This window comes from Dermacentor variabilis, chromosome 11, assembly GCF_050947875.1.
Source record: "Dermacentor variabilis isolate Ectoservices chromosome 11, ASM5094787v1, whole genome shotgun sequence".
NCBI classification, from domain to species: domain Eukaryota; kingdom Metazoa; phylum Arthropoda; class Arachnida; order Ixodida; family Ixodidae; genus Dermacentor; species Dermacentor variabilis.
This window is the reverse complement of record NC_134578.1, coordinates 63,112,238-63,121,388: the sequence shown is the minus strand read 5'-3', so window position 1 is coordinate 63,121,388 and position 9,151 is coordinate 63,112,238.

Below are 9,151 nucleotides of genomic sequence, written 5' to 3'. Positions count from 1 at the left end.
GTCAAAAATTACGAAAAATATTTTACTCCATAGTGCCGTGCAATAATTTCCATAAAAAGCAACACCTTATAGCCCATCTAAAATGGAAACTGTGAGGGCAGCCTGAAGCTTACATTACCATTAATGTTATTATAATGCCCGGTCTTATTCACGTTATTTTCATGCTTTTTCATTGGAGGCGACGTAAATGAGAGCTCTTCAAACCATTACGTGCAGCCTAGTAGCGCATGTACGTACATAGAGTACCAAGCTTACTGAAGCAGGTAGAAGTTTTTATCGACTTGCTTTTCCCATGCTAAATCCATAAAAGCTCTCAGTATTCTACATTTTTATTAGTATTAATATATTACTGTAATACAGTGTATACCTTCTTTGTGTAGGACTATAAAATTCTCATCCTTAATAGATACATCTTATATTTTTCATAACGGAACGCCTATGAAGCAAATTGCTCGTGATAATAAAATTCACTTGCATGTAACTTTTTTTCTATTATGCCACGAAATTTAAGAGGACTAGGCGTGGCACCCATTGGATAACACGCTGTATACTTCAGCTCAAACGCAAAATGGACAATAGAGCAAGAACAATACAGAAACGGTAAATTGGAAGAAATAATCAAATTGGTGAAGAGTATTTATTAACTCAACTGCTTTATGAAGAAACAAGCACCGAAGCTTTACAGATACTTCTCAAAACCAGAAGACAGAGTTAGTAAGTTTAAAATTTCCAAAGCCTCTCAGTAGTCACAAATGAATGCCCTAAAAGGGAATACATTCCACAACTAATTTCACCCTTAGCCCCGAGTAAATTTAACATTTACAAAGCTTCTCAGAATTCACAAATGAACGCCTTAAAAGGGAATACGTTCCACAATTAATTTCACCTTTAGCCCCCAAGTTCAGCACCTATAGGTAAAAGCCATTGGCTCAGGCTGATGCGTTTATTCGAGAAATTGTTATACTAGCGAGGTGTATTGAACTGATTTATACAAATCCATAACAAAAAGGTGCAGGATCCTGATAAGATACGTAATGCGCTTATGAAATGATATGCGCAACAATTAGTTCTTATTTGCGCGATTGTTCTAAGAACAGCTACACTTCCTGCCCATTGAAAATGGGCCGAATCAACCCCCATTCAGGTGCAAAAAACAACATACCTAAAAATAACGGTTCTTAACCCTAACAAGTTATTATTTCAATTAAAAGAGCACATCAATCGCATAGCCCTCGCGGCATATTTAAAAAAACTATTCAAGGCAACACGGCTTTAGAAAAGCACTCAAAACAGTTACTAAATAGATTAGAAAAGAATTTTGACTTAGTAAATCATTCTAGATTCTAAACTGATGCTATATTTATTGATTTCTCCAAGTCACCTATTCAAGTTGTGCATTCCAGACTGATCGAAGAGCTTAGCCAGTTAGGTATGTACGGTATTCTGGCACAAAAGCAACTACGGCTTTGATGCGCCATGCGCAAGATCAGGGTGTTTAATTTTATGGAAGTGCTTCATACAACAAACATTATTATTTTGGAGTTTATTTAAGAAATTGTTTCTTCTAGGAACCTAAAAATATCGTTTCGTGAGACAATTGAGTTTTAACCTAGGGTCAGAAAAATAGTTCTGTCTTTATTCTCCGACGGCGGGAATCTTATCAAAATGTGATTGATGGTTATAGTTTATTGGCATTGATTACAAACGGCTTGTTCTGCATGTTTCAATAAAAAAAGTTAGGTGTGAGATGGTGTGTGTCCAATACGAACGCGATACAGGATAACTTGCATGAAACGTTCCTGGTGGTACGATGGCTTCCACTCCTGTAGGCTTTACTATTATAGGCTTTACTATTTAGTATAGGCTTTACTATAGGCTTTACTATAGGCTTTATTATAGGCTTTACTATTTGTAGTGTTAATTTGACAGTTCTATTCTTTTTGCCGCGTTGAGGTGATCGAAGCAAGGACTACCCGGACAGTGTCTTTAAATGGAAGATTCATTTCTGTTTGACTTTCATGGATGGTCATTGCTGCATGATTGTCCACCTTTTCATTTCCCGCAATTCTGACGTGGCTTCAGATCCAACAGAGAAGAATTAATTTACCGTGATTTTCACTTTCGCCAAGCATTCTCGGGATGCCGCCGAGACCCTTTCCCACTCTGCTTTTTTACGGAGGGAATTAAGTGAACTGAGAGAATCTGTGTAGACCACTGCTTGGTAATAATCTCATGTTACTATGTTTTGCAAAGCCATAAGCAGGTCGTGTGCTTCGGCTGCAAAAGCCGAAGCCAACTGTGACAACCTAAGACAACTTTCCCAATGCTCCAACACGACTGCACTTCCGACATGTTCATTTGTCTTGCACCCATCAGTGTGAAACTCAGTGTAGTCTTTGTGTTTTATATTGTAATTCTGAGAAAGCTTGTATTATAATATAACGCGGTGTTCCTTTTTTCGCATTTTATATACAAGCGAAATCACAAATCTGTCCAAAATCATACCACGGGGGCAGTCTGCTCGGTCTTTTGGTGATGCTGAGAGCCTGGCTCGAAACATTTTAGTTTCGGCACATTTCATGACGACGAAGTATAAGTGTTTTTAAGCTATGTGGTTTCTTTATAAAGTATACTCTGTTCATGGAGTAAGTGACAAGAGCGTGGAATATAGGACAACGTTAAGCTGTCATTCTGAGCACGCACGAAAGTTTGAGGAAGGATATTCGGTGTTCCAAAGAGGGTTCGTTACTGTCGGCATATAGGCTTTCTACTGGTGATGTCCATTACGCACGGATTCCTAAGCGTTGTCTGTGACTGTTTGTGGGATCAAGACGTTTGATGTACGACTGCCTTGCGGACCCGTAAATTATGCAGCCGTAGTCAAGAATGCTGCGGATGACAGAACGGTAAATACGCAACAGGCATGTTCGGTCGGCGCCCCAATGCTTCCTTGATAGGACCTTGAGGATTGTTAGTTTGCCTTAGTTTTTACGCTGTTTATATGGGCGATGACATTTAACGTATAATGAGAAATTATTCAACACAAACTTGGGCTCTGATATGAAAGTGGGCTCTCGTCTAATTTGAGAGCTGGGTCCAGGTGTAACACCGTTTTTTAGGGAAAACACGGCTGCCATAGTTTTTTTGTGTAGAAAACCGGAATCCATTTTTATCTGCCCACTGTGTCAACTTGTCATGTAATTTCAAGGTCGTCGACGTATGAAGAGTGCATAATGTTGGATGGTGTAAGTGAATTTATAGAGTTCGTCTTTACCACGAAAAGCATGGGGCTTAATATGCAACCCTGTGGGACTTTAAATGTCTGGTTCGATAGAAAATTGGCTGAATAGTTGAACATTGTGCCGCGTATTCATAGTGCTCCTAAATATTGTAAAATACCATAGCTCTATTTGGCGTCGTATGCATTTTCTAGGTCGAAAAAGACTGCAAGGCATCATTGTGTGTAAAGTAAAGCCTCATGTATAGTACGTACAAGACGAACCACATGGTCAGCTGTTGTGCAGCCTTTCTTGTAGTAAATTATGTTTAGAAAACGTATATTACCCTTTTATATTAGGCTTTCATATCATTTTGACAGGCAACTTGTCAGTGCTAGAGGTCTATAACTACTGGGAGTATTTGGTGAGTTTCCCGCTGTCGGGAAGGGAACAATAACTGCTTTTTTTCACTCTGCAGGCATTTTACCCATTTTCCAGATCGCGTTGAAGAAACGCAACAGGGCCTCTACCGCTTTCCGGGAAAGGTGGGTGAGCATAGTGTAATGTATTTTGTCAGCACCAGGAGCTATCTTCTTACCCAAAGAGATGACTCTGTTCATTTCATGAAGCGTTACAGAGGCATAAATGGTCTATCTGAACTTCCCTTTGTCGGAAGCTTTTGGTGTTCTGCGGACTGTTTGTGTTTTAGGAAGGTTACGGAACAGTTTGCTGAGGTACATATGGTGCAGAAGTCTAGGTCTAATATGTGCGCTTGTTCCTGTAGACTTGTTTGCGCGCTTGGAGCTGAGAGTATGGGTATCATTTAGGGAGCATAATCCCCCTAAGCTTGAGAACCTTGTCCTACATGCTCTTCTCTGTTAGGTATTTTCGGCTTGCCTGCGTATGTACCTTGCTTAACTTTCACTTTTTGAATAACAGAATATTATCTTGTGTTGGGTACCTTCAAAAAATACGCCACGCCTTTTTTAAAGTTTTTTAGCTTCTGTGCACTCGTTCGTCCACCAGTTTTTCGGTTTATTCTTTAGGAATCCAGTAGATTGGGGAATAGCCTCTTCCGCCGCAGCAACTATGCAAGCGGTAATCTTCTCATTCGCTTTGTCTATAGGTAATCTAAAGTCCCTTTATTCAGACTGGCTCTTTCGGCAACGAGAGGCCAATTTGCTAGATGGAGTTTCCAACAGGGTGCTTAGGAAGGTAGAATAGGTATTGTGTATGTTAGTTTTATGTATGTGGGCATATGGTCATTTCCCTAGGGATTAGCTATTGCATTCCATAGGAGATCAGTGAATACAGATGGTGAACACAGCGCCAAATCAAGGCAGCTCATAGCTGCTGTGCTTGCGGAGTAGTGGGTTGCCGCATCAGTGTTTAAAGTCATATGTCATTTGTTAAAATAAAATCTTCAAGTGTTTGTGCACTAGTGTCAGTTGTGTTACTACCTCATAACGTGAGAAAAGACGGGGAATGCGGGAGATGGAAATTCAAGACGATGAGGAAAACGTAAACAAGGTGAACGCAGGAGCCAACGTTTCGACAAGTGAACTTGTCTTCTTCAAGGCGACGTACGCTCATATCGTGTTATGTGTGTTAAAATCACCCGCTATTAAAAAGTCCAGGTAGCTGGTTTAAAATCAACGCTAGATTTCGTATAGTAAAATGCAAGTACGTTGTAATAAATATTGAACAAATGGTGATGGTTTTGTGTGCTAAAACGGTGACAGCACCGACTTCCATGTAACTGCTAATGGCAAGCTCTGTAGCTGCGATACCGCGCTGCAAAACAATGGATACACCACTCGAAAGCCGTTTTGCCTGAATATGGCCGCTTCGCGCGACAGTAAAACATTTTAACGGTTTTTAAATGTTTTTCGTCTAGGTTAGTTCCCAGTACGCACAATGCCACAGGAGAGAAGTTACTTAACTTGCACTTGGTGTCACCTAAATTAGGTAAGAGTCTTCTGCAATTCCACTGAATAATAAAAGTCATTTTGCAACTGAAAGTGAAAAAAAATACTGCATTAAAAGTGGATGAAAATAATAACGTTGTTAGGTGATACAGAACTAAAGAAGGCTGACGCAAAGGAGCGATAACCTTTAGGTTATCGCTTTCCTATTTAACGTGGTAATTGGGACTTTGTACGTATTTGCGCGTCCGAGAGAGCGCTCGCCCTTCGGCGACAACGACACCGGCGTATTTGCGTCGACCTCCATCGCTCTCTGTGAAGCGCTGGAGGACCGAGAGTTAGGCGCCGAGGCACGTGTCTTCGGCCTTGGGGCTCGGTTGATTTGAGGGCCCTGCGGGACTGGTGTCTCCAGGCCCTTCGACGAGGATGGAGCGTAACTGGCTGCTTCCACCCTGGGGGTGGGAGGGGTCACTGCGGCACCACTGCCGGCGAGCTCGGGGGACTCCTGGCGCCTTTGTGACGCTGCCGCCACCTGTGTGACATGGGCATAACTTCTTCGCGAAACGCACGATAGTCGCTTTCTGGCTTCCAAGAATGAGATTTTTTTTCTTTCACATTTAGTACAATTACTTATTTTTCTATTTTTCAGCAAGGGCTAGACCGGGTGTAAGCTGGATGGTCTCCTTTCCAATTAATACAATGTGGGGAAGAAGGGCACTTGTTAGATTCATCATCATTGGAGCTGCTTAGCACAGTTTGTTACGCCTCGGCGTGCATTTGAAATATGTCCGAACCTATGGCGCTTGAAATACCGACTGGGGTTCCAAATATATGGTCTGACGTTTAATTTTACATACCCTGCATCCAGCGAGGTAGGCATTTCAGTTGTTCCAAAGGTAAGCGTGCAATATTTTGTCGGAATTTCATGGTCATTGGTAAGGTTTTGTTTCTGGAGACCTTCTAGCAGTTCCTCATCGCTCAAGCCAAAAAAGTCCTCCGATAACATAGCTCTGCATGTATTTATTGTTCTGTGGGCTGAACTTGTCCCGGTCGCGTCGCCAATACTGGTATGTTCTGAGAACTATTGTGCTTAATCTCTTTCTAGGAGAAGATCCCCGCTGGGCATTTTTGAGACTTAGTATGTCGGTGCAGTTATGTCTTTCAGGCACTTCGCCACGAGGAACGTAGAGAGCCTTCTTACTAGTATGTTGTTTATGCTGTGGACTACATTGTACTTGGGAAATAACTGAGCATTGCTCCGGAAGGAGAACTGGGCGGTGCTCCGGTGCGGCATCTTTTGAGACGGCGGTCACAGGAAACCGAAGTTTGCGCTGCCATAAGAAAATGTGTACGGCAGCAGTGCCAACCGCCCACCACGAAGCCCAACGTGGAGACGCGGCAGTGCTTGCGTACAAATCTGCACAACGTCAGTCATACACTCTCACTATAACCAAATATGGTGTGCCAAAGGTAGGATAGCCAAAGAAGGCTAACCCTTGCCGCCAAAGAAAAATGAAGTATATGGCAAAGCGAACAAGACAGAAAAGACCAAAATATTAGAGAGAAGAAGGGTTGAGGAGAAAGAGAGGAAAAGGGGACTGCCGTTTCCTACAGGGGGGGGGGGGGGGTCAGTCTGGAGGTGGCCAAAGTAGTGTGTTGCCTCTGCCGAGGTACCTTAAGGGTCCGAATACCGGGCAGCTGCTTAACCCGCAGGGTCGCCTTTCCCCTGACACGGCTAAGCCGCGCACGGCTACACGCGGGAAGGTCCAACCCTCATGTTCTTAGGTTCGTGGTCTGGCAACACGCCAAACGCCTGCTAACGCAGGCGCACCACTGCGTACCCAGGTGTGCCGCAGAAATTTGTACTTGGGCCACTATTATTTCTTATATACATTATATATAATGACGTTAATACTTTCGTTCGTAATGAAGGGAATGTGCGGTTATTTGCCGACGATTTCATGGTGTGCACCTCCATGCGCAGCACAAATGAGCAGAAACAAATTAACTAATCATTAGGTAAAATCGCTCCACAGCGCAATACATCAATACGTCAATAAAACAAAGTAGACGGGTATGAGCCGTAAGATCTTGATTACATTAAGCTGAAAAGTCATGCATTTTTATATAAAACTAACAAACCCCGAAAATATTGATTCAGAACGATTAGACGTAAGCTCAAGTGGAACGTCCACATTGATAATATATGAACCAAAGAACTCAGAGCGCTCACGTTCTATCAAAACACCTGGGTTGAGCTCGTTTATTATGTCAAGCTAATAACTTATAGAACAGTATTGCGACCAATTATCGAGTACGCTAGTATGGTTTGGAATCCTCATCCGGTATAGCTTGCAGATAGGAAAGCATCCTGAATAGGCCACTATGGTTCATTTATTCAAATTCCTCCCCCTAAGAATATTTGTGTGGTGCCCTAAATGCTGCAATTCTTTTTCATGTTTTATTGAAATTTTATCTACAGCAATATACACAAGCACTGAAACCGCCCCAATCACCACACCAGAAGAAATTGTCACGATAAGCATCTTAGGCCATACGTCACAGGCTATGATGCATTCCGATTTTCCTTTGTTCCTAATTATCTAAGGACATCAAATGTTTTGCAACAGGATGTCGCGAAAATTGACTTTGTAGACAACGTGCTCACATAGTAAGATATGATATATGTACAGCGTGATAGTAACCGTATGTACCTTGTCGCCGTGTAACATGTATTCTTGAATTAAACGGGCTCATTGATTGGCTTGTTCATTGTTTTATTACACAGATATAACGTGCACTTCTGTGTCTATCTAATAACCCACTCCCTTTAACAACCTGTGCAAAATAGACAATATCTGTCAAACAAAATACAATAACTATTGCAACCTCTTCAAAATTTTACTGGCTATGGTTGGAAGTGTACACCTCGTGGGCTCGGACATAAAATTTTTTGCCAGCCAGAGGTTGAGTGATAGTCACTCGACCATTAGAGGCACAACGGCAACGGAAACGAAGGCTTCCACTGAACGATGGCTAACGTAATGTCACACATGCGATCGCCCAGGTGAAAGTAACGTGGTTGAAGCACTTGCAACCGCTCCTTCAACATATCATTTCATGGTCCGAAATCACTGAGTATTCAAGTAAGCTCGAATAATCAAATTAAATCAGTTTAAGAAACTAATGTTACCCCTAGAAAGAACTTTTTTCATTATCTCTGTAAACAAATGATTACTCGATGCGAAAAGGTTGTTAAAAATCTAGTTTCGGAATGTCGCACCAGAACGATATCCATATCTGGTATGTCAGCAAGACGTCACAATTTTTGTGTTCTGATATTTTGGCCGGCGTAGTTCAAGCGAAGTTCTCTAAACTTAGTAGATTAGTGTTTTGTGCCTTAGAATGGAACTATGAATTTAAACCATGAAAGCTTTACGTAGAAGCAAGCGAGAACACTGCAACCTAAAGCAGCTTCGCAAGCCATCTTTACTTCCATCATTTTTTTCTCTCTTACGGTGCCTCTCCTCAAGCAATATGGGATTTATTGGTTTTTTAGGAAATCCATTCACTACAGCAGCTCCACTTAATATTCTGTATATTTTGTCCCTAATAGTCGCATGCCTTGGAGGTGAAAGAATAGTGCTTATAAGGCAGATATCAAGATAAAGATTGCACCAAAGCTCGTTGTTTTTTTTTTAATCGTCTCAGCCTACATTTATGGGTTTTCTCTGCCTCCTAGGAAGAAGAAACTTGCTCTACGTCACATAAATTTGCATTTGTGAAAATACCCTTAGCTTCTTTAAAACACATACAAGTTGTTTGATTTAACGTAGCGAATGTGAAAACTAGTCTAAGACTCGATACACGTGGACCCGTAATAATTGCACCAGCTGGGGTTCCTTATACATTTCTTGTAATAACTGATTGATTTATCTATGCAGCTTGTGGAACTAAGTTATAGAAAGGCATAAAAAAGGTTGTCAAACGCACTTTCTTCTTCGTGTT